The sequence below is a fragment of the Hyaena hyaena genome, unplaced genomic scaffold (assembly GCF_003009895.1).
Source record: "Hyaena hyaena isolate Hyena2069 unplaced genomic scaffold, ASM300989v1 scaffold_50, whole genome shotgun sequence".
Taxonomy (NCBI): Eukaryota; Metazoa; Chordata; class Mammalia; order Carnivora; family Hyaenidae; genus Hyaena; species Hyaena hyaena.
Genome location: NW_024080682.1, coordinates 1,881,725 through 1,903,205, shown reverse-complemented (window position 1 = coordinate 1,903,205; position 21,481 = coordinate 1,881,725). Strand labels below are relative to the sequence as shown.

Here is a 21,481-nt window from a genome sequence, read left to right as displayed (position 1 = left end):
GTCTCCATCTCTAGAAATTTGGGGAGGGGGATGGAATCTATTTCCCATCCCGCAGAAGCAGAAAACCCACCCCATGCCAGTGTGAGTGTGAGGACTCAGACAGACGGGTTATCTACTGCACCATCGGTGCGACGGACCATGTGCAGCGCCTCTGGAAACCAGCTGGGCCACTGCTTACGACAAGAAATGTGCGCTTACCGTATAACCCGACCATTACAGTGTGAGGCATTTACCCCAGAGAAATGAAACCATGTTCTCACACTCACACACACACACACACACAATTGTATACACATGTTCATAGCATTTATATTCTAACAGCAAAGAAACCCCGAAATGTCTGTCAACACACAAATGGTGAAACGCACTGGGTCACACACTCAATAACAGGGGCAAATTTGTTTGCACAGCAGCCTGGACAGACCTCAAGGGTTCAGTGGGAAAGCCAATCTCCACAGGTTACACCCTCATACAATCCCATTTACACAACACTCTCAAAATGCCAAAATTCAAAAGACAAGGAGTAGATTACTGGTCTCCAGAGCACAGGGTGGGCCGGGCATGTGGACGGGGTGCGCATAAGGATCCACCAGGGGCGTCCTTCGTACTGATGAAATATCAATTTTGGTGGAAGTTACACGAATCTACACATGGGATAAAAATGCACAGAACCGTACCCACGGACAAAAACCAACGAGGGAGTGAATCGTGCTGAATTCTCTGGGTTGGGGCTACCCCTGGTCTTTCTGCCTCCCGCTCACTAATGAATTCCGTTCAGCATGAGTGCCAAGTACTCCCTATAATGCAGGTAGACTGAGAAGAAAAACAGAAAAAACCTAGGCTTACTTTCAAATCCCGGTGGAAATATTTTTTGAAGTGAAAAGGGTATGCATTTAATAGGGTGCTAAGAGGCTATCATGCACAGAGGGAAGAAGATTTATTTTAAATAGGCTTCATGTATATGACACCACAAAAGGCCACGGAAACAGAAAAAAACGTAATGATTTCATTGGAGAGCCATGTAAGTGCCTCTGCTGAACTGAGTCTCTGGCTTCGGTTCCAGATCAAAGCCAAAGTCATCCAGGCATCTTGTTCTTGAGAGAAATTTCCCACAGCCCCACCCTGCAATGGCTGGTCGGTATCAGCACCACGTTCCCCCCCGTGTTCGGCTCTGAAAGGGCCTTCACCCCGGACACAGACAAAGTCAGGAAAGGCTAAATTCAGCAGCTCACTGAGGAAATCCAATGACATTGAAAGTACGATGTTGAAATCTGTGGGGGAAGCCTGCAGAAATCTCCCAGGAGGTAGAGATAAAGCCACAGGATCCAAATGGGTCTCTGTCCCCAGCTACAACTGGGCCTCATGTAGTGACCACTGTCCTTTTGGACTGGATATTAATAGGAACAGTCTTGGTTCCCATAGCTGGCAGGCACTTTTTTCCAAAACAGCAGCAATAATTCCAACATCCTTTGCATTTTCACTGCCCAGTCTGTAGAAAACGAGTCACCAAAAAAGGAGGGGAGAGAAGGGGGGGGGAGGGAGAGAGAGAGAGAGATGGAGGGAGGGAGGGAGGGAGGGGTCAGGGAAGGGAAGGGAAAGGAAGGAGGGAGGGAGGGCAGGAGGGTGGGAGGCAGAAAGGAAAGAAGGGAGGAAGAAAATGAGCCACAAAATACTGGGGACATAGGGACTCAGCTTCAGTCTCTCTGTTTCCCAAAATGAAGTGACCTGTGTCTCCCCTCGGGTGCTGCCCACCCCTCTATCAGAGCAACAGTTGCCTGGAAGTTAAACAGGCGGGAGGCTTTACTCAAAACTATCGCCACAGGGGAGAGGCCGGAACGGAGTCTGGGCACCACTCGGCCAGAATAAAGGGCAGGAGGGCTTTCGGAGCAAGAAGGAGGCCATCGTCTGTCTGGCCCCTAATAGCCTTGACCCAAAAAGGAAAGCAGACTTTTCATTTCAGGACAGGAGGTAGCTCTACAACGTGGAGCAAAGCACCCAAAGCAGTCAGGCTCCGTGCTCCCCCGGGGACCAAGGATGGGGCGCCTTCTCCCTGGACGGTTGCATTTCAAGCAGGTGACTGCAGGCCCCTGAGAAAGACAGGCCTGGCTGTACGACCAGAGAAAGGCTTTGAAGAGATTTATGTCTCCGATGCGCAGAGAAAGCGTTTACAAGGGTCTCAGTTGGTGCTCTAGGAAGGGGGCCAGCAAGCAGGGGAAGCCGTCTGAGAGGCAGCGTCTCCCAGGCTTTCCTGACCGGACCCCCCACCCCCAGGTGGCAGAGGGTGAGGGTGACTGCTCAGCACCCCAGTCTTTGCCGATCTGATCTCGTATTTGCCAGCACAGCCGGTGCAGGGAGAAAGGGTTTGGGAGGCCGCAGGTGCTTCCCTTCCGCCCCCGACCCCTGCCCCAGGGTCGTTCCTGGCCGCTTTTCCCTGCGGTCTGCCTCCATTCCCGGGAGACTGGGGAGCGACCAGCCCCGCTTCCTCACAGGCACACTCCAACGGTGATTCCTGCTGACGGTTTTGCTCTGCTCAGAATTTACGCTTTTCTTTTCCCTCCTCTCGTCACTTCTCGTGTGTTCCTCCAGAAAGGGACACACATCACGGGTTCTGCGCCTGAGCGGTGAGCGGGAAGCATCCAGGGCCCTGGGTGCCAGGGGGCATCCCTCCCCTCCCCCGTCTGTGCAGAACTGAGTGCTTCTCGCTCTGGACCATGAGAGTACCCCCACCCCAGACAGGAAGCCAGGGTGCAGCTGACACTTCGGGGGAACCCAAAATCCTGCGGTCCCAGCCACCTGTCCTGGCGGGACCGGACCGGAGACCTGGCCTGGAAGAGGATGGGGTCGTGCGCAGCAGATGTGTGACTCAGCGGGGAGCGATGAACTCCACACGACAGGGGAAAGGTGCTGAAGCTGAGTGCGGCAAAGCAAACAAGAGGCTGGAGAGTTGCAGGGAGCTCCGAGGACGGGGGACAAGGGAGGGTAGGTGCTTCAGTTTTCTCCCTACTGAGCCCCACTGCTGTAAGCCTCTGCTACCTCCCCATCAGCAGTGTTCTGTCCCACCCCCATCATCCAGAGGGGGGCCCCCCACGGGACAGGCTCAGGGGCCTCACTCCCTTGTCTGTGTGAATACATAGCCCGTAGGTCAAAGACACCCTAGGAAAATCGAAATTAGATTTACCTAGAAGGCGGCGTAAGTACGGTAAGGAGAGAGAACACACACACACACACACACACACACACACACACACCACACACACATAAGGGAAAGTCTTTGCTCATCAGCTAACACGTACTGAACCTGGCACTAATAGTTTGCTGAAGAAACTGTATTAAATACGAGAACACTATTAACACCATCCGTATGAGAGGTCACAGTGCTTTGCCAGTCGGATGAACAATGGCCTCTTAGTGCGTGATCGGAGGAGAGGAAATTGCTACAACAAGCATTTTTTTCTGTTAATTCTTCTACATGAAATAATTGATCACATGCCAGGCTTTCCCTTTAAAACATTCATCTTACCCATGAGCTCATTGGGGAGACACGCTCAGCCCATTTGACTGTGGCCCGCAGCAAAGCAATTATTTATTTTACCATTTGCATTTAAACCAAACGGTATTAAAATTCATCAAGGTGCCAATCCCTGATATCACAAAACCGAGGGCAAGTCTATCTCAGGGTTTTAGAAGCCATCTATCCTCCAAATAACGAGGCAGTCTGTGGTCAACACATCTTATAACTGACTTTACTGTATCTGCCCTTTAGATCGGATGGGATCACCATCAACAAAAATACATCCAGCAGTACGGCTTTCTATCAACAGTGGAGTCAGCCTCCAACAATCGTGGGCCAAGAAAATCCCCTTCGCTTTACGGACCCTTTGCCCGTGTTGTGAGACTGTGTATTCTGGGGGGTGGGGAGAATTCTAAATCAAGCAGCAATGTGCCATGTCTACGGCATCGCATCTGACATGTGTGTTAGTGCCATGCGGCCCAGAGAGCTTCCGCTGCAAGGCATCCTCACTCCCTCCCAGCAATGCAACTGTTTCCAGAGTCTGTGTGAGTCTGAGAGCACTTTATATTCCAGGGAACACTCCCTGGGTGAACTTTAATTAGTGGTGAAATATAATCCCAGATAAGTCAAAGAGGATGACAATTTATTCTGGTGGGACTCGAATCGACATCCCGGGATCTCCAGGAGAACCAGTACTTCGCATATATTGTTTAATTGCTTCTGTTTCATCTCAACCACAGAACAGTCCTGGGGAGGAGGGCGAGGTGAGCACAGCTATTCAGAAAGCAGCCGGGAAATAATGTGCCCGGTGTGTTGCTCTGTCAGATAATGGCCCGGCTGCCTGGCTTCCTTGGGAGTCACTTGGGTCCTGTGTCCCCAAAGTGTTAGCAGCAGACGCTCATCATTGCCTTCCAACCACACGCTCACTTCAGCAATTTCCGTTATTTCCCCAGCACGCTGGATTCGACTAGGGAGAACAAGACAAAGGTATTTCATTAGGACCACTAATGCTTTTCCTCGGCGGGCCACAGTTACAATGCCCAAACAGAAGATATCGACGTGGGCAGAACAAGCCATGACACCAGCCTTTCCACGTGCTATCCACGGGTGCCATTTGGGTTGGGTGCCTGCTTCCTGGAAGGTCCATCTGACCCATTTGCACTTGAACTCCTAAGCCCGGAGGCAGCTTCATGGTCATCAGGCCTGCTCAGCATAGGAAGGAGGAATCTGCACAGCTCAGAGCTGTCAAGGGCACAAACAGGAGCCGAATGGGCCCCTTTCCCTCGACCCGAGCTAGAAAATCAAGCTCTTATTTCTCAGACACTACTCATTCAGAATTTGTGTCCACTGACCTAGGTTTGGGCTGCTAAAATACTAACATGAATTCTCTTTAATATTTTTGGAGGTGGGGGGAGTGCAAGAAGGGGAGGGGCAGACAGAGGGAGACAGAGGATCTGAAGCAGGCTCTGAGCTGACAGGCTGACAGCAGTGAGCCCCATGTGAGGCTGAACTCGAGAACTACAAGATCATGTCCTGAGCCAAAGTCAGACGCTCAGCCAACTGAGCCACCCAGGTGCCCCGGTAAAATTAAATTTTAAATCAAATATAAAACTGAGCTTTGCACCTTCTGGAAGTTCTGGGGATGATATAAACCAATGTAAAAGAAATGTTTGTTAAGAACTAGCGTGAACTAGCTTGCAGAATGCATATTAATCTAATTTCATAGAACAATTTATTTTTGAATGCAGAGAAGAGCCAGTTAATATACAACAGACCAAACTCAAACGTGACTCACCATTAATGACTCATTCATCTATTAAAACAGAGCCTTGGCATCTGCACGATGAACAGACTACACTTTGCACATCTCACCAGTGTGTATACACTTGAAGAACGTGGTACAATACAACAGTTTCAATCGAATGTTGTAACTCAGACCGCAAGGAGCCTTCTGGCCTCACCCCAATCCGCTGACTAATGGGTCTCCGCCACACTGGCATATGCATCTATCTAAAAGATGATGTTTCTCCAGGATCTAATAACTTCGCTCAGACGCGCACGAACTTGGCACAAGTTGAGAACGTTTACTAGTTCAGGAAACCAAAGCCACTGCACAGTTGTGTGCGGCCGTGGAGCAAATGAGAGGGTCAGAGGGTAAGTGCTTCTGGTTTCAGAGACAGGACCAGTCACTCAGGTCCACCATACAGGGAGCAACCTTTGCGTCTACGACGAGTTGGAGAAAAATGGGCGGGCTTCGGCGTGAGAGAAGGGGAGGCTGAACCAGCAGGGATGAAGATGAGAAGGCGTCTCAGGGTGGTGATGGAACAAAGAAATTGGCTGGATCGAGTGTTCACACATCACCTTCACCCAAAACAATTTTCAAGGTGCCTTTTTAAAATTGTTTTTGTTTTTTATTTCTTTCTGAGAGAGAGACAGACAGACAGACAGACAGCGTGAGTGGGGGAGGGTCAGAGAGAGAAGACGACACAGGCTCCAGCCTCTGAAGCAGGCTCCAGGCTCTGAGCTGTCAGCACAGAGCCCGACGCGGGGCTCCAACCCACGAACTGCGAGATCATGAGCTGAGCCAAAGTTGGACACTTAACTGACTGAGCCACCCAGGTGCCCCCAAGGTGCCTTTTAACAAAAGATGTGAACACAACAAAAATCGGGTAAGATTAAAATAGGGTAAGGCGACAAAATCTACCCAGTGGAAATAGAAGAGGAAAATCATTTTACCAGATTAACTGAGGCCCAGGTGTTCTATGAACATTAAATGCAAACCTTAGGTCTGAGTCTCCCGACTCCATAAGCACTGTACATAAAAAGAAATAAGGGTGGCACGGCGGCCCGTAGCCGGGCTAAGAGCACTGCCCTGGCTCCTCCCCCAGCCACTGTCACATGGGAGACCATCCCCATGCAGACAGCGGACAGCGTCACCTCTGCAGCTCGCCCTTCCGTGCCCCTGAGTCATCCTGGCCCGGGGCCCACGTGCGGCCCGGTCTCAGTACTGCTCTACCTCGGGTACCGCCAGCCCTTTGCGGTCTCTGCCACCAGCTGGCGGGCCACTCGCACGATTCTGGCCGGATGCAGCTGCTGGGAAGGAGGCTGGAGGCCAGGCTCTGGCGGAAGAGACCCCAGTCCGCTGGCCTCAGTATTTCTCAGTATTTCTGGATTTGTGATGACTACGTGGAAACCACCACGCACGGGGGCTGCGGGGAGAACGGCGCTGGGGCAGGAGGCTCTACGAAGAGATGTGAAGGGACCCTCTCCTTGAACTGCTTTCCATCTGGGATCTGACGACCACCGAGCCCAGGAAGGAGGGGGCTGCCCCTTCCGACACGGGAGCTCTCTCCTGCTCTCCCCTCCCTGAATCCTAAGCCGGGCTCCCCTGCAGGGCTGCTGGGGGGCTTCCCGGGCTCTCAGCCTTTGGCTCTGGGCAATAGCTCCTCATAAAACCTCCTGATCCGCTGAAGTTCCAGCCAAAAATAAAAAAAAAAAATATTTTATTTTTATTCCTCAGCTATCAGCCTGCTCTTACCTGCCCTGGCTGTAGTTTACACTGCTAACTGCCCCCGCCTTCCAGATTCATCTCCCCCGTGCTTTTTACCACCAAAGCCTCCAACTTCTCTGCATCACCCTGTTTCATAACACTTCGTGGGGTCTTTTCCAAGGGGGCCGGAAGGGGGTGAAATCATTCAGGCAAGCGGGGAGTATTTACAGGCTCCTCCTCTGTATGCAGAGCGGCAAGGGGCCCCGCAGTTTCCAGAGACACCTGCCTGCCTTTGTTGTGTCCTCCCCGGCCGGCCCTGCCCCCACCCCCGGCTCGGTCCGTCCAGGGCCACTGCAGCAAGACACTGCGGTCTGGGTGGTTCTTAAAGCACAGACGTTCATTTCTCACCCCTGGAGGCTGGAAGTCCAAGATCGAGGCACCACCAACATGGATGGCGTCTTCTCGCTGGGTCCTCATGGGGCAGGAGAGGCAGAGAGCGCTCTGGGGGCTCTTTTATGAGGGCACTGAGCCCAAAGTTCACTTGGCTCCACTCATGTGACCTAATCACCCCTAAATCACACATCCAAAAGCCATCACCTTAGGGATTACATTTCAACATACAAATGTGGGGGGAGGGGACACAGTCATTGTCAGGAGCACCCTCCTCACCCCTCTGAGGGCGTTCAGTGCCCTTGTGGGCTCCCCCCACCCACTGCCCCCCAGCAGGCCTGCTTTCAGGAAAACACTCGATTCCATCATGTTTCAGAACTGAAGCCACCTGGTCCCCTCTCCCTGGGGAGACATGGAGGCTCTTCACCTCTCGCTGCAGGGAGAGGATCCAGGCATCCTGAGGGGGTAGGGGGAGCTGATCCTGCTTCTCCCACATCCCCTCCCGGCCCAGACCTCCCACCCCACCCCACCCCCAGAACAAGAGAAGTGGAAAATAGGGCAGTGGGATGTCTTTGGTCAAAAGTATCTGTCTACCAGCCACACAGGGAGGGGACTGGGTCCTGTACCACGGAAGAAGTTCATCAGAGTCAGTTTGTACAGCAAGCACAGTATATGGAAACCACACACTGCCAGGCACCTAGATGGCTCAGTTGGTTAAGCGTCCGAATCCAGTTTGGGTCGTGATCTCACGACTGGTGGGTTCGAGCCCTGCACCGGGCTCTGTACTGTCAGAGCAGAGCCTGCTTCAGAATCTCTGTCCCCTTTCTCTGGCCCCTCTTCCACGCTTTCTCTCTCAAAAATAAACATTAAAAAAAAACTTTTTTCAGAAAATCACCAATTGCCAAATAACCGTCTAAAACTGCTTAAAGCAGCAGCATATTCAACATCAATATATCATCTCGCAGGAAATGGGACACAGCCCCTGTCCTCCACTGGGCCAGGACTGGACATCTTCCGTGAGAACTAGCGGGCATGGTGGCTGCCCTCAACAGCACACCTGATGTGTGGACAGGTTCCGGACCCCCACTTGCTGGGGGCCTCACCTCGCAAGCGGCGGTGGGAACAAAGACCTCTGGCCCCAGATGTACTGGGCCCCCCACTCGCACTGAGGAAGAAACAAGCCCCCCCACCGAGTCCCTCTGGTGCAGACCCCACTAGGACACCCAGCCCCAGGGGCGCAGGACCCTGGTAACGGCTCTTGCGCTTCCCTCATGCTCTGAACTGCCCTCATCTCAGAGGTGGGGGCGCCCAGCCTCTCACTCTGGAAGACGCTCGCCTGGAATTTAATCTCACCTCTAGCCCTCTTGGAAATTAAACGTTAGTGTTGGACATATCTGTCCGCAGCATCCAAGGCACATCCAGTGAGCGTGTGTGAGCCCCGCCCTCTGCCCTGTGGTCATTTTCCTCTAGGCTTTGCTTTAATTTGGCAGGTCTGATAACACCAAATGGGTACCCCCATCTCCCAAGGCTCTTTTCCCAGACAGTCATGGAGCAGACAGGAGAGCCCTCTGCTGGGGGAGGGGCTCACCCACCCCAGAATGGAAACCCCGGGTGCGCTGGCATCCTAAGGGGCCCCACAGAGCAGGTGTGCCCACGCGGGGCCAGCTGAGGACACAAACCTGAACCCAGGATGGACATCACGCAGTTACCGCCTTGTGGATGCACTAAGAAAAGAGCTATTTGTTACAGGGGCTGCTTGGGAATTGTTGCAATATACAGTTTGCTGCTGTTGGCCCTCAAAATTACATAGGGGTAATTTATCAATCAAAATCACTGGCCTGTGTGTATTGCTCTCATTTGTCACAGTGTGGAGAGCTTTCAAGTTTCTGAGATTTCTCCCACTTTCATATATGCATGATCCAGGTCCAGGGCGTGGGGTATATTCTGTCCTGACCACCACTAAATTTTGGCTGAGCCTTGGGCAAAGGGGAGTGAAAATACACACACACACTTGAGCGTAACGAAGCACTAGCTCCTGGTGGTACCCCCTAAGGAATGGCCACAATGCACCATCTAGATGTGGCATTCCATGGATGAGTTGCTGTGACAGGTCACTGACTCACCCCAGCCATCGATCGAGGGGAGACAACCAGACAATAGAACGACATGATTCATTACCCCCCAAATGCCCACTTCCGGGAACAGACGGAGGTTCAGAGTAAGCTGGACACGCAAGATGCTGACTGTCGATGGTGGGGGACTGCACATGGGCACAGAGAGGGAGCTGAGACCCGGAAAGGGAATCCTTGCCAGCAACATCAACAAAGCGGAGAAGCCAGGCCCTGGGTGTGCTTTTCCGGGTGCCTGGTGGGTCCTTTGGTCAAAGTCTTTGACCTAAAGTCTCTGACATAGGCTTTGACCTAAGGCCACTGGTGAAAGGCAGGTACTCACCCAGGGACACCAGGAGGGACTCAATGCCAGCTCCCCCAAAGCCTCAGAGCATCAAGGACACCCTGACAAACCTTCAGCTTCCCTCTGTCTCCATCGGTGTCAGAAACAAGTCTCCCCATGTCCTTAGGGCACCCGGAGCTGCTCTGGCTTTGTTGGCCCCAAAGCACTAAAACCAGAATCGCTAATGCTGCCCAGTGCGGTGGCACAGTGAGAACGTCTCAGACATCGGAAAACATCCATGGAACTTGGACATCCACACAGGGGTTCCTAGGAAACTTTACAAGCCAACTATTGAATGGCTCTCTGCCTCATGAGGTTCTCTAGATAGTGCTGCCCAGGAGGCATGGGGCCAGGGGCACAGGAGGGGGAAGACCACCTGACCCAAATTAACCCATGGGAGATACCAGCGCATGCGCGAGGGACTCAAAAACATACGCTGGATGTGTGGACACAGCCTTTGCATTTTCTCCCTCTTTCTTATGGGAGACAACTAACTTGTAATGAGAATCTACCATGTGCTAGGTGCTTTACGTACATCATCTTATTGTAATTAAAAATAAAACCCTGTTATGATATGGAAAAAAACCCCATACACTTGATTCTTTCATGAGGCTAGCTAGTAGTCAGGGTTCTCTAGAAAAACAGAACAAACAGGGGAGAGAGGAAGAGGGAAGGAGAGAGAGAAAGGGAGATGTATTCTAGAAACTGGCTCACGCAGGTTAGGGAGGCTGAGAAGTCCCATTATCTGCCTAAGAAGCAGGAAAGCCAGTGGTGGGGATGATTCAGTCTGAGTCTGAAGACCCAAGACCCAGGAGCTGCCATGGCCAAGGGCAAGAGAAGATGGCTATCCCAGCTCAGGAACAGGGAGAGAATTTACTCTTCCTTCACGAGTTTGCTCCACTTTGATATTTCCACATCAGTGAAGGTGGATTACGTCAGTCCTGCCGAATTAAATGCTCATCTCTTCTGGAAACACCCTCACAGACACACCGAGAAATTTTATTCTACCGCCCTCTGGGCATCCTATAGCCAAGTCAGGATGGCACATAAAATTAACCATTACGATGTGCTAACTAACCTTATTGTGATGACGATTTTACAATATATACATCCATCAAATCATCACATCATACACCTTAAACTTGCACAGTGTTATGTGTCAATTTCATCTCAATAAAGCCAAGGGGAAAAAATTAAACATTACAGCTAGCATTCCATCTCCACTTTTCTTGGAAGTCTGAAAAAACTTGATCCTGGCCCCAATCATGATAACACCTAACTGTGTGGCCTTGGGAAAGTCACTTCACCTCTCTGGAAACTTCAAGGATTGGGCCGAATTAGGAGTCACAAGCTGAATGTCCTCAGGTGCTGGAAAGGAATGAAACTGTGTGAAGAAGTCAAGGTATAAGACAAAAAGGAATGGAGGGGCCTGGGGTAAACAGGAGAGCCTACAGGTGAGCATCTCAAAATACTTTTTTTTTAAACGATAGTGCAATCCACAAGTAACACCCCTGCAGGCTACTCATCAGCCATCTCAGAGCTGTACAGTCTCAAGTTCACCTATGGGGACACCTGGGGGGCTCAGCTGGTTAAGCATCTGACTTCAGTTCAGGTCATGATCTCAAGGTTCGTGGGTTCGAGCCCCACACCTGGCCCTATGCTGAGACAGCTCAGAGCCTGGGGCCTGCTTTGGATTCTGTGTCTCCATCTCTCTCTGCCCCTTCCCTGCTCACACTCTGTCTCTCTGTCTCTTTCTCTCTCTCTCTCAAAAATAAACAAATATTTTTTAAAAATGAAGTTCACCATATGTAAAATTTCGCCATTCTAAGATACGGATGAGGTAGGGTAGATTATTCTCCAAAGAGATGTTTCAATCAGGATACACGTTGGTTGTCTGAAATATAAGTCCACACAGCTATTCCCAGGAAAGGAGGATTTATTACAGGGTACTACGTTTTCAGGGATCCTAAGAGAAGCTGAAGGCATGGGGCCAGGCACATCCAGAGACCTCAGGAAAGGATTCTGTGAGCCGTCAGCTTCATGCCTCACCACCGCTGGGACGAGCTACCTTACAAGTGTTGGCTTCTAGTCTATCCCTTGACTCTTCCCTCAGTCTCTAAGCGCCCGCTTTTCAAATTCTGAAGATTCTTTGGACCTCTCTCAGACCCTGTACCCAGCGCTGACCAAGCAGCCATGGCCGAGAGGGACTAGGTCACATGGTTCAAGCCCAGCTCTGCAAGCACCGCTCACGTGAGAGAGTGGGACAGGAGTGAGCAACAGAAGTCCTAATACAAGGTCAAAATGGAAAGTATTGATTTTTCCCAATTATGTTTTCTCCTGAACATTTCAGACATTTCCACTCTAATGGCACCATCCCACTGCCAGTTCATGGATGAAATCTACCCGGCCACCCTCTTCAGAGCTTTGCTTCCCACCAGCACAGTAAGGGCCTCCCTGACCTGGGCCGTCCCTGGAGCCCGTGTGCTGGGTGGAAGAGAGCCCTGGAAGGCGGGCATGTGGACACGACACCCTCCTGTGACCCGGAGGGAAGAGGCACCAAGCAGCTCTGCCTCCACGTCATTCATTCTCAGCACATATGAGATGTCACGGGGCTTTATGAGTGCTAAATCAGTTTTATTGGCCATATGATTTGATTGATCTTGTTAGTCTTGACAAGAAATCAATTGGAAAAAAATATATGGACCTTCCCGGAATGGGCTCTCCATCTTAAGGTAAAAGGACAATCTAACAGGCAGAGAGGAAGATCCAAGGGGCAGCCTTGGTAAAATATGACCAAGCCCAGGGCCCTGGAAAGACACTACTTTCTGGTCTCCGAAGCCAGAAGGAAGTGAGGAAGGAGACACATGAAAGGGATCCAGTAAATTCAGGGATGTCACCTCTGGATGAGTCTCAGAGCTTCAGAAAAGACAAGCCACTGTGTGCCCACATATGCCCCAGGCCCCTCCCACAAAATCACAGGCGCCATTATGGAGTCTCCTAACTTGATGAAAAGGGTAACGTTGTCTTGGGTCCAAATCACCCCGACACCACCATTTTCTAGCTGGGCGACCTTTCCTTCTCTGCCCCTCAGTGGGCGGCTCTGTTAAACAGCAGTAACAGGACCTACCACACAAGACGACCATGAAAAATGGCGTGAGGCTGTTTGTTTCTTTGTCTACGAAATGACCCTGCATCAGAATCACCTATAGAGTGGCACTGGTCGGCTCTGACTGCCATAAAATACCATAAACAAGGTGGTTTATATAGCAGAAATTGGGGGCACCTGAGTGGCTCAGTCAGTTAAGCATCCAACTTCGGCTCAGGTCATGATCTCACAGTTTATGAGTTCAAGCCCCGTGTCAGGCTCTGTGCTGACAGCTCAGAGCCTGGAGCCTGCTTCACATTCTGTGTCTCCCTCTCTCTCTGCCTCATACTCAGTCTCCCACTCTCTCTCAAAAATGAATAAACATTAGATAATTTTTTTAAAAGATCAGAAATAGGACTCTTCTCCAAGAAAACAGCAAATAGCAGATGCTGCTGTTGCTTTGGGAGCTTCCGAGAGGCTTCGGCATCCGGGGCTGTAGTCATGGTTATGGCTATGGCCAAGGTCAAGGTCACACAGCTCACAGAGGCAAGGCAGAGGACGAGGAGGGGATGGCCACCACCAAGATGGGCCGCCTGGTCAAGGACATGAAGATCAAGTCCCTGGAGGAGATCTTCTCTTCTCCCTGCCCCATAAAGGGGTCTGAGATCATTGATCTTGGAAGATTATGCCTGTGCAAAAGCAGAGCCAGGCTAGCCACAGGACCAGGTTCAAGGCCCTTGCTGCCATCAGAGATGACAACGGACACGTCGGTCTGGGTGTTAAGTGCTCCAAGGAGGTAGCCACTGCCATCCGTGGGGCCATCGCCCTGGCTAAGCTCTCCGCCGTCCACTACAGCAAGGCTACTGGGGGAACAAGACCAGCGAGCCTCACACTGTCCCCTGCAAGGTGGCCGGCCACCGCGGCTCTGTGCTGGTGTGCCTCCTCCCGGCCCCCAGAGGCACTGGCATCATCCCAGCCCCTGAGCCCAGGAAGCTACTGACAATGACCAGTACTGACGATGGCTGCCCCTCGGCAGGGGACTGCGCTCCACCCCGGGGCAACTCCACCCACGCCACTTTGATGCCATTTCCAAGACCTACGGCTATGTCCTCTCTGACCTCTGAAAGAGACCGAGCTCCCTGTCAGGACTTCACTGTCTTGTAAAGACCCACACCAGACTCCAGCGGTGGCCACCACATAGTTTTGTACAAGAAAAATAAAATAAAACTTGTTTCAAGAAAAGCAGTAATTGATTTTCTCACAGTTCTGGAGGCTCAGAGTCCAAGATCAAGGTGACGGCCGATTGGTTCCCGGGGAAGAGCTCTCCTCCTGGGGTACGGACAGCCACCCTGTGTCCTCCTGGTGACACTAATCGTATCAGATCAGGGCTCCATCTTTTTTTACCTCATTTATCCTTGATTGCTTCTGTAAACACCCCCATCTCCAAAGAGTCACAACGTGGCGGGTTGTTAGGGCTTCAACATATGAATTCGGAAGGACCACAATCCAGTCCACAGCAAGGGTTTGTTTAAAATACAGATTGCGGGGCCCCATCCCAGGCCAACTGAATCCAAGCCCCTGGAGGCAGCAGGTGTATGATGGGCCATCCGCTCTGTACCCCCTTCCAATGGGGGGGGGGGTCCTCGGCTGCTGCCAGGGGAGCCTCTGTGGGCCTGAGGGTAAGTCATGGGGAGCTTTTAGAGACCCTGCAGTTTCAGAGGAGAAACATGGGGAGAAATCAAAAGGCAAGATCAGTTTAGGGAGCCAGATCCCGGCCGGTGGAGAGCACCTCCACAGCCTGCCTCGTGCAGACACCCATCACCCCTCCGAGGGCCAAGACGCTGCCAGACTTGCCCAATTTTTTTCCCACTTTTCATCAGTTTGGTCAGATTTTAGACATTCGTCCTATAGGATGAACAGGGCCCAATGGGCCCTTTGTGCAGGTGAGGACACAGACTGAGAGATCTAGGAATTCCAGTTTTAAATTAATTTGGGGGATTCCTGGGGCACTCAGTTGGTTAAACAGCCAACGCTTGGTTTCGGCTCAGATCACAATCTCGTGGTTCGCAAGTTCCAGGCCCGAGTCAGGCTCTGTGCTGACAGCGGGAGCCTGATTGGGATTCTCTCTCTCTCTCTCTCTCTCTCTCTGCCCCCTCCCACTTGTGCTCACTCTCTCTCTTGCCCTCTCTCTCAGAATGAATGAATTTTTAAGAAAATTTTTTAATAAAAATAAAATAGATTTGGGTCTTCAGACTGAACCAATACGAGAGTGGTATTTCCAGGATGGAAACACATAGAGAATTTCCAGGGTTCTTAGTCAAATTACACATTTTGTGAGTGATGAGCCCTCTGGTCTGACAGCCCGAAGTGACTGCATGGACGCAGGGTTGGGGGGTGGGGGCGGCTGCGGAAGCACAGGGCGCTTCTCACCACGACCAGCCTGGTGCAGAGTCTGGGCCAGTGGACGGTGTGGGTGGAAGGACCACGGGCTGGGAGACGGGATGAGGCGCAAGGAAAGAAGGGGAGGACCAGAAAGAGAGCCTCACCTGGATCTCTTTAAAAGTGCCCTTGATAAGAACAGAACCCCACCAGGCACCTAGGAGAACGGCACGATCGAGAACAGTGACGGCACCGGATGCTGGGAGCAGGCAGGGCGACGGGGATCGCAGCCACGCTGTGCTGGTGGGGGTGCGACACGTGACACGGTTTCCCACAAAACCGAAGGTGCTCATCGCACGGACCCTGGAATCGCACTCTGGGCCACGTCCGGTCACCACTGCTGCTTGAGGCTCAGCTGATACCCTGCGGAGGCACGGCCCTCCCACGGCCTGAGAGGCAGAGAGCCCGGCCCCTCCCAGACGAACAGGACCAGGGCCGTGTCACTGCTCTCTGCAGATCCACAGGGCTCCACGATCCACAGCCCCCTCCACCTGTCGCCTCCACGATCCCCCGCCCCCAGCCAGGCTGCGCAGGGGTGCACGGATCTACAGCGTGGCCTGGAGCAGATCCCAGCCGGTGGACATACACAAGTACGCACATTCCTCTGGGAGTTAAACTTGCTGAAACGTGAACACCAGGAGTGGTCGGGGAGATCTTTAAAGAGAAATTCTAAGGAGGTGCCTAGTATGGAGGCTCCTCAAAAAATTAAAAATAGAGCTACCCTATGACTCAGCAATTGCACTACTAGGTATTTATCCAAAGGATATAAAATGCTGACCCAAGGGATACCAGCACCCCAATGTTTATAGCAGTGCTGTCGATAGTAGCCAAACTACAGAAGAGCCCAAAAGTCCAACTGACGACGGATGAATGAGTAAAGAAGATGTGGTATATGTACACAATGGAATATTACTGAGCAATGAAAAACAATGAAATCTTACATATTTGCAACAACACGGAAGGAACTGGTGTGTATTACGCTAAGCAAAATAACTCAGAGAAAGACAGATATCATATGATTTTGCCTATATGGAATTTAAGAAACAAAAATGCTGAACACAGGGGAAGGGAAGGCAAAATAAGATAAAAACAGAGAAGGAGACAATAAGAGACTCTTAAATACAGAGAACAGACTGAGGGTTGCTGGAGGGGGGTGGATGGGAGGACAGGCTGGGTGGGTGCGGGCACTGAGGAGGGAACTTGTTGGGATGAGCACAGGGTGTCGCATGTAAGGGATGAATCACTGGCTTCTACTCCTGAAGCCAGTACTACACTGTAACCTAACTTGAATATAAATAAATAAAGAAGTACCTAGAAAGCAGTTTCCACCCCCACACACACATACTCCACACACAAAATGGTGTTTGGAGATTAAGAAAAGGGGGTAACAAGCTGAATTTAAATTTGTTTAATGTTCATTTACTTTTGAAAGAGAGAAAGAGGGCGCAAGAGGGGGAGGGGCAGAGAGAGAAGGAGACAGAATCTGAAGCAGGATCCAGGCTCTGAGCTGTCAGCATGGAGCCCGATGCAGGGCTCGTACTCACGAACTGAGAGATCATGACCTGGGCCGAAGTCAGATCTTTAACTGATTGAGCCCCCCAGGCACCCCCATAAGCTGATTTTATACAGAAAATCCACCGTGACGCATGCCCCCCCTTCGGCCAGCCTCCTGCCTCCATGCTTCGCAGCCAGCGAGGGAAGCCACCCCCTCCCCAGGGAGGGACCTGGCTCTGGAGCTGTGTCCTCTCTCTTCCCCAGAGACCCCTGCGCAGGGAGGGGCTTCTGGCTTATGCTGGCCCCCATCGCTGCCTGACTTGCCGATGGCAAAGGCTCCCCACCCCCGCTGCCAGCGTGACCAGCCTCCCACCTGGGGCCCCAGAGAGCCAGGCCCACACTCAGTTACCGCCTGTTCCGGGGCAGCCCGGCTGAGCTTAGCAGACCGTTCAGTGGATGTAATTTTCAGGCAATGGGCTCCGTCACAAGGATATTTTTCACTAACTGACAATATATTTCAGTCAAGGGGTGGTCACCGATTTAGTATATTAGTGCTCTGGATCTAAATCAGTTGCTGCGTGTCTGGGTGAGGCGGTGATATGTCAGACTCAATAGGTACCGTATCTGGTTCAGTGGGTGATCTATGGGAGTCAGCTTGATGAATCTGGCTTAGCAGGTGATCTATTTCTATTTCCAGCCAGTAATTATGTTTTAATGTGTGATATATCCTTTTCTGGATGAGGTGTATTAAATTCCCAATAACTGTGTATTTATTTCACCGCGTTATGTATGCACACAGCCATTAATATACATTTCAATGTTTAATGCATCCACTCTGCCAGGCCATATATCCTTGGCTGTTTCTGAAGTTTGGAACTGAACGGCACCCCATAAAATGCCACTTCATTAAGAATCAACAGGAATAAACCAACCAGAAAAATTTTTTATTGATGAAGGTTGAACAGAGAGATATCAAGTTCACTTCTCACGTCTCACAGGGGAACAAGACAATGAAATCTTTATTGGGAAATTCTGCGTGTCAGGAGCGCCCTCCCTCTCGTTGTGGGCAGCACAGCTGGGGAAATATACTGCCTGATGTGAGTCATCTCTGCAGGAAGGAGCCCTAAGCGAACACCATCTCAGCAGTTTCCGGGGCCTTTGTGTCAAACGGCTTTGACGTTTTCATTCCTGAGTGGCTTCTTTTTGTCAGAAAGCCTCACGCCCCAGCCCCTCTGGGAGGCCTGGAGCTCGCAGGGTGCTGGACGTCCAGCGTACACCGCTTGCCCGTCACAGGCCGGCTCCCCAGAAGCCGATGCTGCAGTGGCATCTAGGCCATGCGCACCTGTGAGGCGCGCACACCTGTGCAGGTGGGTACCGAGCTCCCAGGGGCCGGGGCAGCACCTCAGATGACCGCAGGGCTGCACAGCGTCCAACAGGGGGCCCACGGGCCAGGCTCCCACACCCTGGTGGTCACAGGTGAGCCATCGATGAAGAGTGAGACTGTGCGGCTGACTCAACTCTGCCCCCAAGACGGGGGCTTCCAGCATCTGGGGCAGCTGGTCCCCTCCTTGAAGGTGGACCGGGTGGCCAACTCCACGCCTGCCCACAAAGTACACAGAAGACACGCCGTCGGTCCCTGTGAGGAGGCTCTCTCCAGGAAGTTCTCCAGCAATCCCGCTTCTTTGACCTTCATCGTCTATATAGAATGCCACAAATACTCTCCTATGGGGTAGGATTTAGGTCAAGGTCAAGCAAACTCATGGTGGGTGAGGGGGTTTAAGCACCCCTACTCCTCTCCCTGAGCACTTTCCCATGATGCTATGGAGGGTTTTTTTTTAATGTTTATTTGTTTACTTATTTTTTTATTGAGAGAGCGAGCGCGCAAGCAGGAGAGGGGCAAAGGATGAGAGAATACCAAGCAGGCTCCACGCTGTCAGCACAGAGCCTGACACAGGGCTTGAACCCACAAACCAGGAGATCATGACCTGAGCCAAAACCAAGAGTTAGATGCTTAACTGACTGAGCCACCCAGATGCCCCTATGTAGTTCTGGAATTATAATTTATAAGAGCTGAGCAATGCCTCAACCATGCTAAATCAGATAAACTAGATTTTGCTGGGATTGTAATCAATTCAAGACAAGGTTTATTTTGTGCTCAAATTCCACTGTGGGTCTGGAGTCTGTCCCCCGATAGATGGCTCACTCAGGCACAGTGTGGCCCCCCCACCCCGAGTGGGATGTCAGGGTCACTGCAGAGGGGAAAGAGCACATGGAGGGCCACACAGCGGCTTTTCCCTGCTCCCAGAGTGACACATGCCACTTCCGCTCCCAGACCAATGGCAGTCAGTCACATGCCACGGGGCTGATAAACATTTTCTGAGCATCCAAGAGGGGAGGAAACACGGGAAATACTGTGAGCCCCGATGGTAGGTAACTGAAAGTGAATTGCTCACTCTCATGGCTGACCTGTATTTTACAAGTCAGACTTATAAGAGTCAAAGTCCCCAGTCACTGTAGGCGCTCTCACTTACTTAAATCATTGATCTCAAACACAGAGCCCTGGGGGTGAAACTCAGAGGGTACTGGGTGGAGCCCAGGAATCAGCATTTTAAAAGGTTTGGGTGACTCTGTTAACCAGCCAGGTTGGGGTCCATGGCTTAAGTCACAGGTAATTATCAAGGCAATGGCAGTTGATGCCCCTGATTTCCAATGATCTGGGACAGGGGTTCCCAAACTCAGGGCTTTGGGCTCTTGCTGAGAATATGAGAAATTATTACAAGGGAACCACAAATCTGTACTAATCAAGCACTGGTTGAACACTGAATAAATAGTTCTGATTGTGCATACAATTTGGGGGGAAACATGATGCTATTGTGATTTATAAAATACATATGCGCTATAGACAATCCCAAAGACTGTATGTATTTCTGATTTTATGAATTGTAATAAACTATATTATAATTTATCTTGGTTCATAACATGCTCTTCTCCCTTTAACGTGTGCTGAACCTGCTGGATTTTTCTATCTCACTCCTGATGTGGGCACAGAGGACCTCACCCCGTCATCTCCCACCCAGTCTTGCTAGCGACTTACCAGTGTGGTTGATCTTCTCTGGCAACCAACTTTTGGTGTCATCGATTTTTTTTCTATTATTTATCTACCATCCAGTTTTCTGATTTCTGTTCTTATCTTTATTGTCCTCTTTCTTCTGCTTAACTCGAATTTCATTTGCTCATTTACTAGTTCGTGTGCGAGAGAAAACCACTGATGAAAATGGACTCTGCCATGAGGCGCCTGGGTGGCTTAGTCGGTTAAGCGTCCGACTTTCGCTTGGGTCATGATCTCGCAGTTCGTGGGTTCGAGCCCCACGTCGGGCTCTGTGCTGACTGCCGGCTCAGAGCCTGGAGCCTGTTTCAGTCTGTGACTCCCTTTCTCTCTGACCCTCCCCTGCTCACGCTGTCTCTCTCTCCCCCTAGAAATAAATAAAACATTAAAAAAATTTTAAAAAAAGAAAAAAAAGAAAATGGACTCTGCCTTACACCAAAAACACTGCCCTGTTTGCTGCTTGCATGGGGCTCATTCACGTCACTGCAATGTGCACCACAACAGAAAGAATAACCCTCCCCAGGGAACAAAGTCTGCTTTAAGGTCAAATGGAACAGGTCTGAACTCTACCCCACACAGCCTCTGTCTTCAGAGAACTTTTCCTCATCACCCACCCATGACCTTAAATCTCGATGACCTCCAGAATGCCTTCAATGTTTGCTATAGGAAACCTTATGTTAGAGTATGTTTCTTACAGAAAACCGTGCTCACTCTCTTAGAGTCACAAACAGTTTGCCACAGAAAATCGAATGCACTTGCCAACGCTGGTAACTCTGGCCCGGCCGAGCACACAGGAGATCTATGTACACTGAGTAACTTCTCTTGCTAGCTTACAAAATATCTCAGACTACAGATCTAGATCTTTCTTCTTGCCAACCAAATTTAACTAACCTTAAAATGGAAGTGTGAGCGTGCGTTTCAGAGAGGAAAAGGAAATCTCATTCCTGACGGCATGCACCTGGCAAACGGGCACCTGGGAAAACGTCTCAATCAGACGGCGACATCAGTCCTCTGCTTCTTGGGTGGATCCCTTTCAGCTTCGGCATCCTCTGAAGTCCTTGCAAATCTTCTTCAAGAAGTTCTGGTGCCAAGAAACTACAAAAGGCTTCCTCTTTGCCGCGATACTTGGGGTTGTCAAGAGCTCTGGGCAAGAGGAGAACAGGCAGGCTCTGCTGGCCCTGAGAGGGCAGGGGGGTCTCAGGAGAGAGACTTCCCCTCATATTTGCCCTGTGGGCATGTCTGAGCTTCCAGAAGGCACAGCCCCACCTCCTTGTCCACACCACTGTCTTGATGACATCATCACCATGTGTTCGTGATGTCACGGGAACCCTTCTCTCCTATTCCTTCTGCCTTCCTCTGGGCCTTTCTCTTTCACCCACCACAGGTCCTCAGCACCAGCGTCATCTAGGTCTTTCCGGCAAAGCCTACAGATTATAAATCTAAAGGAAGCCGTATGTATATTTCTCTATGCCTTTCATTTTATAGGGAACACCTTAGCCCGAAAGTCGCGAAGCA

The 21,481-nt window shown here is 51.1% G+C and overlaps 1 pseudogene; it reads left to right on the top strand.

Annotated features, from left to right (window-relative positions):
- Positions 1–13,373: 13,373 nt before the first annotated feature.
- Positions 13,374–14,091, top strand: LOC120230910 (annotated as a pseudogene).
- Positions 14,092–21,481: the final 7,390 nt, after the last annotated feature.